Genomic DNA, 17,583 nt, shown 5'->3' with positions numbered 1-17,583 from the left:
TTCATTATCCTAATCATTGTAGTTCATGCAACTTATCACAAATTGCAGTTATGTTGAATAAAAACTATTATAACTTTACTGCATCTGTGTTATTGCCTTTGTTTGTATGAGACATAATAAATCTGTGAGAAAAGGGTAATTTCCGTTTAACCACGACAACCCTGAGATATTGTATTTTGAGTCCATGCGTAAGCAACTGCTACAAATCACCTTTTACTATTGTGTTTTTGGTGAGGTACTGCTAGTAAGCCGGTAAGGTTTGGACAACAGTTACAAATAGTTGTAGGAAGAGACTTAGGGGGTGATTCTCACCCTGGCGGGCGGCGGAGGCCGCCCGCCAGAGTTCCCCCCTCCAAAATACCGCTCCGCGGTCGTGAGACCTCGGAGGGTATTCTGGCTTTTGCACTGGGCTGGCGGGCGGCCGCCAAAAGGCCGCCCGCCAGCCCAGTGCAAAAGAGCCTTCCCACGAGGACGCCGGCTCAGAATTGAGCCAGCGGAGTGGGAAGGTGCGACGGGTGCAGTGGCACCCGTCGCGTATTTCAGTGTCTGCAAAGCAGACACTGAAATACAAAGTGGGGCCCTCTTAAGGGGGCCCCACGACAACCCATACCGCCATCCTGTTCCTGGCGGGAGAACCGCCAGGAACAGGATGGCGGTATGGGCTGTCAGAATCCCCATGGCGGCGCAGCGAGCTGCGCCGCCATGGAGGATTCTAAAGGGCAGCGGAAAACCGGCGGGAGACCGCCGGTTTTCCGCATCTGACCGCGGCAAAACCGCCGCGGTCAGAATGCCCTGCGGGGCACCGCCAGCCTGTTGGCGGTGCTCCCGCCAACCCTGGCCCTGGCGGTCCATGACCGCCGGGGTCAGAATGACCCCCTGAGTCACCTACAAACGAAAGTACTGTCATCCTGAGACCAGCAGTCTTGCTCAGAGCAAGAGTCCAAACTACGACATGGCGCCACCAACGATGGTGTTTAGGCACTAATTTACGGATACCCTGACTATCACTGTCTCACAGACAACAGGTACCCTCAGTACCATTATACGGAGACGTCCGTGGTCTTTGGGAGAATCCTCCTCAGCCAAAACAGGTAACTCCTGCTTAGGCTGTAGGTTGTTCGAGCTCGAACTAACAAAAGGAAAAACTTCCCCTATTTTGGTGTTCCGTTTCTTCTCTAAAACAAATATGGCCAATACCATAGACATTCCTGCAAATGCTAGAAATGCACTTACACAACATTTATTAGCGCATGGCCTTACGGCAGAGGGCGGGGATGTTACTCTGATTGTAGAAGCGAGTGAAGCCTACCAAACAGAAACATTTTACTGTTGGGTTGCTTTTCCTGAGGCTGACCAACGGACGCACACATTTCACACATATGACATTGCGGACGTGCCCGTAAGATACGAAGCATACCAGTATCATGAAATATCGCTCACATATCAAGAGCACCAGAACTGGTTTGAAGGTGATGAAGCAGAAAATGAAGGTTTTGATTTATTAACGCTTAAACGTAGTGCTGAAATAATCATGTGTGACATTAACCGAACTAATAAAGATTGTACGGGGACAAAATGTGCCCTCAGAGTAGTTTGCCATCATTTATACGCGTGCTTTATATAACGTGGTGAATTAGAATTGCACTAATCCGACATAATCATAAACGTGTGCTACGATTTGCTTGTTTGAGATGTTTAGCTTAGCATTACTTTAGCGGAGGCTTTGGCCTAGTTGCCTGGTCTCACGGTTTAGATGCTCGTATTTTTCCACTGTGCTATTAAACGTGTATTTTTGCTTGAAGCTGTACTTTTCCACAGAAACTGTTCACATGCTTATCTTAAAGTTAGTGCCAGCCTGGCATATTTTCTCTTTAATTCAAGGTCGACTTGCAGGTGCGGACAATGGAGGCTCTGAGAGTAAGCTAATTGGGAGACAATGTTGCAACTTGCGTACCCATCTCCAAGGATAATGTATGCTTAAGTAAAAGCTTGAGAACTGTCGCTTTTGATTGGTCAATTTGAAGCTAACCTATGAACCCTCCAATGGAGACCCTACAGGACTTGAACTGTTGTCTATAAAAAACCAGGTGCACGAGAAGAAGGTAGCCATTGCGGCCATTACAGCTATTATCGGCCATTACCCGGACACTACGCCATTTTGACTTCGTAGCTATTATGGCCCACTTTGCTGCGACGCCATTTTGAGAGACTTTGATGCTTTCTCTAATCGAGAGAAAGAGACTTTAAATGATTCTTGCCCTAGAGACTGTAACTTTGATTTGATCCCTTTGCATGAAGTAGTAGTTTTATCTTGCCGCCGTGAGGCAATTGCCCCGTTCACCCTGCCCCTTTGTCCCGTCCCATGCTGATCGAGAAACGGTACCCATGCTGACTGAAGAACGGTACCTGTGAGACGAAGACTTCCTTGTATGCTGATCGTAATTGGTAAATATGAAAAGAAATTGTAAAATTGCATTGTGTTTCTTTTAGGTAACCAACTGCTGATTTTTGGTAAGATCCCTAGCTAGGAGTTTTCTAAATTAATGTTGCTAAATTGTTTTTGCATGAAGTCCCACATGCCGATGCTAATTTGAGGTTAGACGAGGATTCCATATGTCGCACGATGCAATTTGAGATCTTGTTATGCTGACTAAATGTATGCCATTAGTTCATTACAGATTATCGTATTAGTGATTTGCATTGCCATTATCGAATGCCTTGTGATTCAAATGCATCATAGATTACACTTGTTTCGACGTTATGGACAGCTATTAATGTTCATATATGTTTATCATTTGGTGTTGAGACACATTTATATTGTGCTAGCTTTGTTAATATAGGGAAATAAAATTCACTAACTTTGCAATAAACTGGTGTGGTTATTCCTGACTGAGAGGTCAGGGTTCGCCGAAATGTATTCTGGATTAATTGTAAAGTGTTATGTCGTTCAAGGTGTTGCTTATGTTCGTTATTGATTATGATTTTTGATGAAATTGATCGATTAGGAGTACAAAGAGTTCCCACTAAGTCAAAAGATTCATCGGCCTAAAGAGCGTCCAAACACAGGTAAATTATTACTACGGACCGCTCTATCAGTAGATGGTAGCAGAGGACGGTTTCGTCTTTTGGGACCCTGTACTCTTAAAGTACATGGTGTTGAATTAACGGTTACGCGTCTTGAGACCCCATTCGAGAAGTTGAATTAGATTTTTCTTGGGTAAAACGGATTGACAAGATGATGATGGGCTAGGTCCACCGCGACTTTCCCGGGATCTCGGAGCTTGCGAATGGAGAGAATGGAGGTGTGGATTCGGCGTTGGCGGTACTAGTGATGGTATGAGTGAAGTTAGGGTTTTGCGCTTGCACAGCTTATTGCCGCAGGGTGTGTGAAAAGGTTGCGAGGATTTTTTTTCTTTTTAAGGATAGCGGAGGTGCGACTCCGAGTGTAGGAGTAGTGAAGTCGTCGAACTTCATAGAGATAGCGGAGGTGCGGCTCCGAGTGTGAGAGTAGGGAAGTCGTCGAACTTCATGTGCGTGTGGCGCTTTGTGCATAAAAAGGTCCACGTGGTTGTTGTTGTTGAGACGGGCCCTGCGAGGTCAAGAGACTCCGGAGTATGTTGATTCATGTTGTGGTCTGGGCGGTTTAGTAGGTTGATCGGGCGTGGTCAACAAGTCGGTACGTGTGTTAGGGAGTGAAAGAAACTTCGACTTCGGGCTTTGACAAGATTCTAAGTGCACTAGAACAGATCATTGACAAGTTGAGAGTAGGTCTGCGGGTCAGATTTGCTTGCGAATGTGGGGACTGAGAAAGACGGAATAGCGGCCAGAGGCTAGTGAAAGGTCCCGAGGCTAGTGAAAGGTCCCTAAGGTCCTGAAGCGATTGTGTTACCCTTCCTGTAGTAAACCGACAGATCTGCTTTATTTTTGGTAGCTCGCGATACATGCAGAAGTTGTTACGAGAGGAGGTGAGTGAAGGAAGACTAGCCGCGAGGCTTTGTCAGCCGCAGTGTGTGTGAGTGTGACGTCACTAAGAGCCGCACTGGGATAGGTTGGTTGCAGAGAAGGGTCGCGCACGGATTGGACGCAGTCCGTGGGACTCGTTTGGAAGGGGAAAGGCAGGTGAAGAGTATTCCGGGAATTAAAGTCACCTATTGATTACAAATTTTGTGGAATAAAAGTCACATATTGATTACAAACTTGGTTAAATAAAAGACGAGAAAAATGAAATTCTTTAAAGCATTCAGGAGCGCGATGAAGGGGGAGTCTTACATTAAAGCGAGCGTAGGAGAGGAGACGCCGCCCGAGGGTACACCAGCTTACATTGTAATGGAAGAAAAGGGGGTAGCTCCGTGTCTTTGGCTAAAGCAATGGCACAAGTGGACAGAGAAACATGGGAGCGTAGCGTTCCCGATACATGGGACATTCAATATAAGGATTCTAGAGAATTTGAGATTCACGATGTATGACATGAAGGTGCCTCCAAGGCCAGCACAGTTTGAGGCTCTAGCAATTTGGGAACTAATGGCCAGACAGCAACAGCAAAAGAAGTTCGAGACCAGAATGAGGAAGGTAGAAAAGACACTAGCGGATGCTAGGTGGGATAATGCACAGAAGGTGTGGAGGTCAGATGTATTGCAGGGGATAAAATGATTCCCCGCAATTACTAAGGAAGGAGAGGAGACAGGTAAGAAAGCTACTTGTAAGACAGACAGGAAGTGTTCCAAGGATAGAGAGGACGAGGAAAAGTTGAGAAGAGAAGAGGAGTTAGAGGATGAGGAGTTGATAATGCAATTGCTGAACGACCGTCCACGCCTTATGCAGAGAATGGACAAGGTCCAAGTACCAGTTCTGCCCCTCCAGCACCGGTACAGAACAATGAAACACAGAGTTCAGGAGCGTCATCGGGATCAAAGGACCCGAGTTTGCTGTTCACCCCGCAGATACCGCAGGTTAGGAGAATATATCCAGATGTGCCCGTGTTGAAACCAGCAGAAAATTATCAGCCGCAGATGCCAGGGTACTACAGTAGTGATAACAGTGCAGGAATGATTCTAGATCCAACCGTAAGGGGAGTACAGAATGGTTACAACCAAACAATGGCACAAGCTGAATCAACTCAGTTTTTGATGCCTCAAAAGCAGATGCAGGGAGGAAATGCACATGCTCAAATGACGGGGAGCCAGATGGGCATGCCGGCAATGATGACCCATGGTGTGGGAATGAACATGCCTCAGAACATGGGAAATGGACAAAACCCAGATGCGATATCACTAACCATTACTGTAGGTCCAGCGGTACCTCTGTATAGTCAGCCTAACTTGGGTCCGAGCAGTCAGGGATCAATGCTGCCGAATGGGACAGAAAGGAGGTGCATAGAGAACACCCCAGGGATAACTCCGATAGCGGCTCAGCCAACTGGGTCTGGATCCTTGATGGAGTTTAGTCCCATATGTGCTCAGTCAACACTGGTGAGGTCGAGCCCCCCACTGATAATACCTCTCACATCGAACACTGAAAAGTTGCCGCAGCCATCGATGGCAGTCGATGTGAATGCCACGCTGATGGGGGTGAATGCGCAACAGCTGACACAGTGGTTCAACAGTCTGAATTCCACACAAAATTCAGCTAGTGGGAAGGGAGAAGACTATATGAATAGGGTCAGGTTGAACATGGAAGCACAAGAATTGGTGGAAGGGACTATGGGTGTGAACAGGTTAGAGTCCTACACGGAAGAAGAGCTGAGGTATCTATGTCCCAGGATTACGAAGGAAGTGAACAAGATACATAAGAGCTTGCAGGAAGCAACTGACAGAAACGGGGTTGACATAGACAAGACGAAACACTTGAGCAGGAGCTACAGGTTAGATTTTGGGACCACAGATTTTGAACACATGAGGTCAGCAGGCATGAAGACACACCTTAGAGAATTGCTGCAGAGTGCACAAGTATGGAGGTGCTTAGACAAATGGGAAAGCAGATGGGTAAAGAGGAAGGAAAAGAGGAGGGACAGTGCTACAGAGCACAATGAGAAAAGACCGCAGAGTAGTGATACAGTAACAATGTTACCAATGAGGGAGACAGCAGGGGGAAAATTAGTACATGTACCATGGCACAGAAGCGACATTCAGTCCTTTACGGACGATTTTCCCAAACTAAGAGAGAAACCGATTGAATGGTATCAGCAGACTGATAGGTTTGTGAAGCTTGCTAAATGTCTCTGGGAAGACTTGAACACTCTCTTTGAGATTGTGGTTCCGGCAGATCTGTGGGAGGATTGCAAAAGAGCTGTAGGTTGGCCGACAAGTGAACCAGAGAGAGACAGGGAGACAGGTGCACCATCACCTTTGGTGATGAGCTTGTACTATAAGGTGATTGAGCATTTGAAAACGAAGGTACCCGCGAAGAATGTGGATTGGCAGAAGATTGATCGAACTGCCCAAGAGACTAAAGAATCGATTCATAGTTACTATGAGAGGTTGTTGAAGGCGTTCAAGAATTACAGTGGCACGGAAACAATAGAGGCGAAGGACATGCTCCATTTTGTGTTCAGATTTGTGGAAGGGCTGAGACCAGAAATAAGTCAAATGATAAAGTCACATTTGATTTGTTGGCAGTCTAAACCGATTGACGAGGTCTTGACTTATGCGAAATACTGTAGCGACGAAATTGAAGTGAAACAGAAAAAGTTGAAAGAGAAGGTGATGATGATGCAGCTTAAGGCAGCTCAAACAGGTTTGCAAGGTCTGCAAGGTCTGCAAGGTTTGCAAGGGATGCAAGGGTTCCAACAGCAGGTACCGCAACCGCAGTTGCAGTTGCAGGGAAACATGGCGTTTCAGCCACAGGCCAGAGGCAGAGGCAGAGGAGGTTTTGTGAATAATGGTCCGGATTTGAACACTGTTGTGACGGGTGTGCAGGCAATGAAGAAGGTGATGCCGTGTCACGTGTGCGGGATCGTCGGTCATTGGAAACGCGAGTGCCCGATGGTGGTGCAGGAAGGTGCAGGTGTAGGTGCAGGTGTAGGTGCAGGTGCAGGTGTAGGTGTTGGTCAGCAAAACAATGATGTCAATGCATTTCAGACAATGAGGGGACCGAAATTGAGAGGTCCAAGCCCAAATTTTCAGACTGTAAATCAATTGCAGGGATTACAACCTATGCAGCCGCAGCAGATGCAGATGCCTCGTATGCAGATGACGCAAATGCAGCCGATGCAACAGCAGTTACCTATGGTACCTAATCAGCAAATGCAAATACCATTGGCACCAATGAGTCAGCAGCAAGTGATGGTTCCTCCGCAGGTAACGGGTCAGGTAATGAGTACAAATGGCACTGTACAACAGTTCCCATTACACAGTGAGAGTGGAATAAATAACGTATGGGAGAGTGAAAGTTCAGGAGAAGAAGGAGATTGTGTGCTTGCAGCATCCTTGGAAGTTGATCAAAGGGGTCCGTACGTAGAGGGAAGAGTAATGGGTCATCGTGTCTCATTCTTGGTTGACACGGGGGCCACACGTTCAACAGTTAAGAGCAGTGAAGTACCAAATTTGCCACTCTCAGGGAGGACAGTTCAAGTGGTGGGAGTAGCAAACAGACATCTGACGAACCCAATAACAGATCCGGTACCAGTCAGCATCGGTAACTATCAAGGGGTACATCAGTTTGTGGTATGTGACTCAAGCCCGATAGCACTGTTAGGAAGAGACCTATTGTGCAAATTGGGTTGTTCGATCATGTGTTCGAACGAAGGAATAACAATACAGACGAGCAGTGATGGGGAAGAAGAGGACAGTGTAGAAGGGGATGAGGTGGAAACGGTAGATGAAGAGTATCCTCTGATTTGTCTTTTCCCAATGATAACTGAAGAAGATATTCCAGCTGAATTACGAGAGACAGTCGGAAAGGAAGTGTGGGACATGACAGGGAAAGAGGTAGGATTGATGAAAGGAGTGGAACCAGTGAAAGTGACTGTAAAGCCCAATGCAATCTTTCCCCAGACCCCACAATACCACATGCCACAAGATACCCTCATGAAAGTTGCTCAACTCATTGACGAATTTGTAAAGCAGGGGGTACTGAAAGAAGTGTTAAGCAGTCCATGTAATTCACCAATAATGGGACTAATAAAGCCGAGTGGAAAGGTCCGACTCGTGCAGGATTTGAGGAAAATAAATGACATCATAGTCAAGTGCTGCCCTGTCGTACCGAATCCAGCTGTGATAATGTTTCAAGTTCCTTGCGATGCTGAATGGTTTTCAGTCATCGATTTGTCACAAGCATTCTTTTCTGTGCCTCTTCATGAGGACAGCCAATTCCTCTTTTGTTTCAAATTCCTAGACAGAGTGTACAGTTGGTGTCGAATTCCTCAAGGGTTTTCTGAGTCACCGTCAATATTCAATCAGATCCTAAAGAAAGACCTGGAAGCATTAGAATTGCCATTCGAGTCAATTCTAGTACAGTACATTGATGACTTACTGGTTGCATCAAAGACAGAAAGTGGCTGCACAGCCGATACCATTGCTCTGTTGAACCATTTGGGAAGGAATGGACATAAGGTGTCTCCTTCCAAGTTGCAGTTCTGTCAGAAGAAAGTGAAGTACTTGGGTCACCAAATAGAGAAAGGGTCACGGAGAATAATGAAGGAAAGAATTACAAGTATACTCCAAATGAGTCCACCAAAGACAAGGAAGGAGGTGAGGAAGTTTTTGGGAATGGTGGGTTATTGTCGCCAGTGGATTCCCAACTTCTCGTCTCTAGCAAAGCCTCTACTGAAATTGACCCAGAAGGATGCCTTGGATGAAATTGAGCTGAAAGGAGATGAGATGGATGCTTTTGTTGAACTAAAGGAATGCATGTGCAGGGCTCCAGCTTTAGGTATGCCTGATTACACGAAGCCTTTCACATTGTTTTGTCATGAACGTGATGCATGTTCTTTGTCTGTCTTGACCCAAGCCCATGGTGGCGTGAACAGACCAGTGGCGTATTTTTCAGCTACTTTGGATCCGGTCGCAGCAGCACTCCCAGGGTGTTTGCGCGCCGTAGCAGCAGTTGGTATCAGCCTCACTCAGAGTGAAGGAATAGTGATGGGACATCCAGTAACAGTCATGGTCCCTCACTCAGTTGAGATACTTTTGACCCGCTCCCGAACACAGCACATGACAGGAGCAAGACTCACAAGGTATGAAATGATAATTCTGGGCTCACCGAATGTGCAGCTGAAAAGGTGCACTACGTTGAATCCAGCAACCTTGCTTCCTGGAGAAAATGCCGAAATTGAGAACGCTGAAGACGTCGAGCATGACTGCCTTCAGGTGACTGAATTTTGCACAAAACCTCGACCGGACATCAAGGATACTAAGCTTGATGAAAATTACCAAATTCTTTTTGTTGATGGTTCCTGTCTAAGAGACGGGATGGGGATTTTGAAAGCAGGATATGCTGTATGCACTGTAACAGGTGTCTTGGAAGCGGGCTGGCTTCAAGGAGTCTATTCTGCACAAGTAGCAGAACTTGTAGCCCTTACAAGAGCATGTCAACTGTCTGCATTGATGAAAGTCACCATTTACACTGATAGTCAGTACGGGTTTGGGATTGTGCATGACTTTGGACAACTATGGTCACAGAGAGGGTTCCTGACTTCTTCAGGATCCCCAGTGAAGAACGGGGAGAGGATAAGGGAATTGTTACACGCCATTCAAGTGCCAGCCGAAGTTGCAGTGGTAAAGTGTAGTGCTCACACGAAAGGACAGGACTATGTGTCTCTGGGAAATGCATATGCGGATCAAGTCGCAAGATTTTGTGCCTTGAACTGTATATTACTAAGGGATGATTGGAATACAATAAATGAGCCAGAACTCGAACCAGCTGAAGCATTTGCCTTGAAGGTCGTAGATACAATAGATGAACTAAAAGCACTGCAGAACAATGTCAGGGAGGATGAAAGAGATTCCTGGATTAAATCACAATGTATAAAGAGACAAGACGAGTTATGGGTTTCACATGAGGGAAAATATGTTTTGCCAAATAGTCTCTTATCACAGCTTGCGCGGTTCTATCATGGGCAAGCTCACCTAGGGAGAGATGCCATGATAAGATTGTTCAAAACTGATTGGTTTAACCCCAGATTTCGCCAAGCTGCAGAAGCAGTTTGCCATCGATGTGTCACTTGCCAGCAGATGAACCCAGGAAAGGGAACAGTTGTGAGCGCGAGCACATTGGTAGGGCAAGCGGTCCTTTTAGTCGAATGCAGATGGACTTCATTGAGATGCCTGTGCATGGGGGTCTGAAATATGTGTTGGTGATTGTGTGCATTTTTAGTCACTGGATTGAGGCATACCCCACACGTAGAAACGACAGCCTTACGGTTGCCAAGCTATTGTTGAGGGAGTTGATACCACGTTTCGGATTCCCGATCTCTTTAGAATCAGATAGGGGAAGTCACTTCAATAACGAGGTGATAAAGTTACTTTGCGAAGCGCTGAACATTGAGCAAAAGCTGCACTGTAGCTATCGCCCTGAAGCCTCAGGACTGGTGGAGCAGATGAATGGTACGCTGAAATCAAGAATGGCAAAAATATGTGCATCGACAAATTTGAAATGGCCTGACGCATTGCCCTTAGTGCTAATGTCAATGAGAAACACTCCTGATAGAAAGACTGGATTGTCTCCGCATGAAATACTCATGGGCAGGGCTATGAGACTTCCTGCAGTTCCCGCAAACATGCTTTTGAATATTACAGATGATATGGTGTTAGACTACTGCAAAGGACTGGCTGACGTGGTTCGCTCTTTCTCTCACCAGGTGGAAGCGACCACCTTGCCACCGATCCAAGGTCCAGGACACGCACTGAAAGCAGGTGACTGGGTCGTGGTAAAGAAGCACGTGAGAAAGTCGTGTCTGGAACCCCGTTGGAAAGGCCCTTTTCAAGTGATCCTGATGACAACTACCGCTGTGAAGTGTGCGGGGGTTCCCAACTGGATTCACGCCAGTCACACAAAGAAGGTGTTGTGTCCCACAGATGAGGAAGTTGAAGCGCTGAAACTACCAGTGCCTGATAAAGCAGTGCCGAGTGCTGAGACAGAACAAAAGCGAACTGAAAGCGAACAGGCAGAAGCAGGAGAGAAAGAGATATTCTCCGACGACGAAGACACCAACTCGCTTGGGGGAGACCAAGGAGAAAGTTCAGACAGCGACGAAGAAGCTGCAGGTGACAAAGAACCTGAAGCAGCTGAGGGTAGCAAAAAGCCTGAAGCAGCTGAAGGTGACAAGGAGCCTGAAGCAGCTGAAAGTGATAAAGAGCCTGAAGAAAATAACGGTGACGAAGGGCTCGAGAAAGGTGAAAAAGCAGGAGAGCCTGATCAGAGGAGGGCTTTCCCAGAAGCAGACGATACAGAAAAAGAAAAGGAGAACATGTAGTATAGTAATGTCTAGGTTTTATGGTCAAATTAACATACAGTATTTTTACTCGAATTATGATGTTACCTTTGCTTATGTTCCTATAATAGCGCAGCTTAGCCAGACGGCTAAAGATTGGGATGCTAAAATAATGAGGGAATTTTTCGAGCCAATGCAACCTTTTGAAACGGCTCATGCTCATAGGGAGAACCTTACTTGCTCAGTCTCTGCTGTAGAAATAAGCTTTTTAGATCGCACAGATGATAGAAGGGCACAAATGAATGCGAAATTAGAAAAGGAGCTAAGTAAGAGGACTTCAGTAGATAATTATGATTTTGCTGCTATAAAGACACAAGGGAAAATAGCTTTAGATGCTTGGCATGTAGGGAAATTTTGTATATATCGAGGTGAATCCTATTATGACAATATTTTTGTAGGAGCGAGTGAATGCAAACATACGTTTATTTTTAAGGCCAAATGGACATTCATGATGAACGGACTTGACCCTGTCATTCCAGGTGTATATTACATTTGTGGGCATAATGCTTATTATCGTCTTCCAAAGGGATGGTGGGGGAGATGTTATTTGGGTATAGTGTTCCCAAAGGTTTATCAACTGGATGACGTATCGATGATTCAAAAGACATCTGGATCCCATCGTATCCAGAAAAGAGAGACCGCAGCTGCTGTGGTAGGTGATATATTTGGAGCCATGATTCCTTCATTGGGAGTCGTGTTGAATTCCATAAAGATACGAAAGTTGTCTACTATAGTGGATAACATGTTGACAAAGTTTTCAGGTGCTATAATCCTGATAGATGCTGAGCTTGCAGCGGAAAGAGCTATGACTCTTCAAAATAGGCTTGCTTTAGACATTCTTTTAGCAAAGGATGGAGGCGTTTGCAAAATGATTGGTGCACGTCACTGTTGTACCTATATACCTGATAATAGTGTGAAGATTAAAACTATGCTTGCTAATCTAACAAGAGAAAGTGCAGATTTGAAGGAATTGAAAGAACCAGGAGTGTGGGAGAAGGTTGGAAAGGGACTTGCTTCAGTGGGACATTGGATTGGGGGAATTTGGAATGGAATATTATTGAAAATAATAGAAGGAATATTAATAGTAATAATTTGTGTATTTGGAATTTGGGGAATAAAAAGGGGAATAATAATGATTATGGAAAGAATTAAAAGAAGAAAGGAGGAGAAAATCATGAAAAGAATGGCAGAAGAATACAAAGCGCAAACTAGGGGTACTAAAAGGAAAAGGGAACTGACAGAATTTTAATGGAATAAAATTTGTGGGCATGATTTGTGTGATGACAAGTAGTCATCAGAGGAGGGATTGATGAAGCAGAAAATGAAGGTTTTGATTTATTAACGCTTAAACGTAGTGCTGAAATAATCATGTGTGACATTAACCGAACTAATAAAGATTGTACGGGGACAAAATGTGCCCTCAGAGTAGTTTGTCATCATTTATACGCGTGCTTTATATAACGTGGTGAATTAGAATTGCACTAATCCGACATAATCATAAACGTGTGCTACGATTTGCTTGTTTGAGATGTTTAGCTTAGCATTACTTTAGCGGAGGCTTTGGCCTAGTTGCCTGGTCTCACGGTTTAGATGCTCGTATTTTTCCACTGTGCTATTAAACGTGTATTTTTGCTTGAAGCTGTACTTTTCCATAGAAACTGTTCACATGCTTATCTTAAAGTTAGTGCCAGCCTGGCATATTTTCTCTTTAATTCAAGGTCGACTTGCAGGTGCGGACAATGGAGGCTCTGAGAGTAAGCTAATTGGGAGACAATGTTGCAACTTGCGTACCCATCTCCAAGGATAATGTATGCTTAAGTAAAAGCTTGAGAACTGTCGCTTTTGATTGGTCAATTTGAAGCTAACCTATGAACCCTCCAATGGAGACCCTACAGGACTTGAACTGTTGTCTATAAAAAACCAGGTGCACGAGAAGAAGGTAGCCATTGCGGCCATTACAGCTATTATCGGCCATTACCCGGACACTACGCCATTTTGACTTCGTAGCTATTATGGCCCACTTTGCTGCGACGCCATTTTGAGAGACTTTGATGCTTTCTCTAATCGAGAGAAAGAGACTTTAAATGATTCTTGCCCTAGAGACTGTAACTTTGATTTGATCCCTTTGCATGAAGTAGTAGTTTTATCTTGCCGCCGTGAGGCAATTGCCCCGTTCACCCTACCCCTTTGTCCCGTCCCATGCTGATCGAGAAACGGTACCCATGCTGACTGAAGAACGGTACCTGTGAGACGAAGACTTCCTTGTATGCTGATCGTAATTGGTAAATATGAAAAGAAATTGTAAAATTGCATTGTGTTTTTTTTTTTAGGTAACCAACTGCTGATTTTTGGTAAGATCCCTAGCTAGGAGTTTTCTAAATTAATGTTGCTAAATTGTTTTTGCATGAAGTCCCACATGCCGATGCTAATTTGAGGTTAGACGAGGATTCCATATGTCGCACGATGCAATTTGAGATCTTGTTATGCTGACTAAATGTATGCCATTAGTTCATTACAGATTATCGTATTAGTGATTTGCATTGCCATTATCGAATGCCTTGTGATTCAAATGCTTCATAGATTACACTTGTTTCGACGTTATGGACAGCTATTAATGTTCATATATGTTTATCATTTGGTGTTGAGACACATTTATATTGTGCTAGCTTTGTTAATATAGGGAAATAAAATTCACTAACTTTGCAATAAACTGGTGTGGTTATTCCTGACTGAGAGGTCAGGGTTCGCCGAAATGTATTCTGGATTAATTGTAAAGTGTTATGTCGTTCAAGGTGTTGCTTATGTTCGTTATTGATTATTGATTTTTGATGAAATTGATCGATTAGGAGTACAAAGAGTTCCCACTAAGTCAAAAGATTCATCGGCCTAAAGAGCGTCCAAACACAGGTAAATTATTACTACGGACCGCTCTATCAAAGGCGCCCTACCACATGTACTAAGACGGGTGAGGCTAGGACCTTTAAGTAATGAGGGACCTACATGGCCTATGTTTGCCACACATACACCTCACCCAGGCATCCTGAATATGCCGATCGCAGATTTGCGAATATTATATAATGAATTAGTGGCATTTTATAGACGATTGGTTCAGTTCGTGATGCGAACATTAAATACTACCCCAGCGCGTCCAGCACCGCCAGTAGCTGGTGGATATCAATTAGCTACCGGGATTAATCCACAAACAGTGCATACCATTATGGGTAAAGTGCCCACGGAACGGGAAAAAATACCGTTCTGGATTGCCCAGAAAACAAATCAGCTGGAAGCTGTGTTCCCCCATACAGGGCCGCAGGACAAACATAGATTGCTCACTATGTGCTTGCCGTTTGGGATGGTTCCCCCGGTGGATGAATGTGCCACATGGGGTACAGTCTTCGCTGCCGTTTATACTACCACACATGGTACCCCTACACTTGCCAATTTACCGGAAGTGTTAAAACAAATACAAAATGAACATGGGGCCGCACCGGCCCGGGATCTGGGGATGAAATTGATGCGTAACTTTGAGGCCGTCTCTTCGATAATACTAAGTAATATTAAAGGGGAAGCGGTGGCACTGGCAATAAGCAATGTGTGCTGAGAGCAGAAAAAATATCACTTCCTGCATACCCTCTACCCAGGATAGTGGAACGTTACTCCCCTTGCGATCCCATGTGCCACAGAGAGCAGAAATACTCTCTATAATATGCTAACTGCCTACTGTTTGCCCTGGACATCAGAGAGTGTCCCCCAAACCACATCCCTATAAACACTATGCCCTGGAGAGACCAAGCTAAGTAAAGATGACCTGAGAATGCCCAGGAGAGCAAAACAGGGTATCCTATATGGCGTGGATGCAACCTCGTACCTTTAAGAGTACTATTACTCTCTTGCACACTCTGTTTTCTAGAATAGATAGACTGTCTTTACCATTTCCCATAATTCAGCCAGGAGATCAACGAGTCCCCTCCTGTATATGCAGTTCATGGAGATTAGCAAACACCAGGGCTCTTCCACAAGTCCTGTAAAATTACCAGTGTCCAGTAACCTAGCCATAACTCATCAGTAAACCACATGCTTTGGAGACCTTAAATCAGTCTTACCTCCTTTAGGTAGCCAGGAAAATTTTTTTTACTACCATATGGTCCTAAAAGCAAAGATCAGCCTTCAGACCTACAAGGGATCAGATAAGACCAATATTGATTCCTCAGCCTTGCAAAGTGCATTGGCTGCCTGATGTGGACTTTGCGAGGCTGAGGATTTCATAACCCTGCAAGAATAACCTTCCCAGCTTGGCAATAATGCCTCTAGACCCTCCCCTTTGTGATGAAGGGGAAAATCACTGATTGTCACGGAAATGGATGCTTCAGTTTTGAGCTCTGATGTGCCCACGGCAAAGTATCAATCAGTTACAGCCCGTCACAAAGTGCAGTGGGGTCAGCAGTCTCACTGACGCCCATTACACTCTGTGAAGAGTGAGGGACTGCTGCCCAGTCCCAGTACTCTTTGGACTTTGAAGGTTCCCTCCGGAGAGGTGCCATGCAGGTAAGTTTTATGGGTTTTTTATGTTTGGTGCATACATGCATGCATGTTTAAAGGTATGCGTGTGAATTTGTGAGTGAGTATTGTAAATGGGTGTGTGTGTGAGCATTTGGTAATGCATGGATGTGAGTGAGTGTGCATGTGTTTGTGTGGCCTGCCTGCCCTCTCCCTGATAAAATTACCACCTGCCACTGTTAACACCCTTACATTTGGTCTCAAAAATATTAAACCTTTTTGCCACTATTAAGGCACAAGTGGCTCTATCAACTAATGCCATATACTAACACCCAAGCAGCCTTTAGATTTTCTGATTATCCAGTTGCACACAATTATATTTATTTTAGGTAGAAACAGCCATGGTGAGAAACCTTGTTTCTACTTTTGCTTTACACAACTACCTTGGCCTCACAGAACAGGAAGCCCCCCCCCCGTCCGTTTTAGCCAAAGGCACCTGAGGGTCGACATTATCCATTCTGGATCAGTTGTTGTTTTTTTTCCTTAAAAGATTGGAAATGTCATTCCAAATAGATCCTGCCTAAGTCAACCACTTAGGTCATCCAAAAGTCATTTAAAGATAGAGGAGGCTTTGGTTGCTTTTTCATTGCTTCTTTTGTCTCAAGGTGTCAACACTCTGCCTAATCTGGTCTCTTGCAAGTTTCCCATAAAAGTCATGGGCCCGGATTGGGAACTGTGCAAAGCCGAATTCCTGCATGGAATTCTGTTCCGCACACCATAAGAGGTCCGGTGTTCCTGCATCTGAACTTAGGTGTAGGAACAATAACCCCGATTTTGAAGGCCGAAAAAACATCAAGTAAAATCACTGTGGGAACAGGCTGCATTGTAGTATGGTTCCCTTCTATTGCCCCTGCCAAACCGTGGACAAGGGACAGGAGAAAGTATTACATGCTCCTCCTAAAAGCCAACATTCTCCACTCCTACTCACCCTCTCCCCAAATTCTGCATGTCCAATTAGTATTGTAAAATCGTTATCTGCATTCATTACGCCTGCTTCTATTTTCACACTTAACACTTGTTTTCATTTGTCATGGCATTTTTAAGGAAGTCAAACTTGAACCACAAAGCAGAAGCTGATTGCAGGCATATCTTTCTTTTGCTACCAGTCACGAAAATTGGTGAGAAATTCTGGGTCACAAGCTTTCTATACCTTTTAAAGAGTACCAGTTCCTGGATCTAGCTTGAGTTTAAGGGTGTGATGAGTCATGTCTGACAAGACTACAATACTGGCATTTCCCCATGACTTTTCCTGGTGTTACAGTTGTGTCACCCTGTTATGCTCAAGATCTTGAAGAAAAATCTTTTTATTTCGTGCATTAAGGTATTCATAAAATGGCAGCATGACTTGTCATGGATTTCAGGAAATTTGATAGGTTCTCTGAGGCTCGCTGTGCCCTGAACTGGTTGCCAGTATAAAAAAGGATCCATTATAAGACTCAATTAATTTTTCCTATAAATTCTATTGTGAAACAACTTCCATGCTGCTTATCCATTTGCTTCAGAGCCTAAGTGATCTCTTAATTTTGTCCCTTTCCTCCTGCTATCAGCTCAAAGATTTAGAAAGGCTTTGTGTGGGGATAGAAGGGATGTTCCTTCAA

Source organism: Pleurodeles waltl, chromosome 8 (genome assembly GCF_031143425.1).
Source record: "Pleurodeles waltl isolate 20211129_DDA chromosome 8, aPleWal1.hap1.20221129, whole genome shotgun sequence".
NCBI classification, from domain to species: Eukaryota; Metazoa; Chordata; class Amphibia; order Caudata; family Salamandridae; genus Pleurodeles; species Pleurodeles waltl.
The sequence above is the reverse complement of the archived record's forward strand: the minus strand, read 5'-3'. Positions refer to the sequence as shown.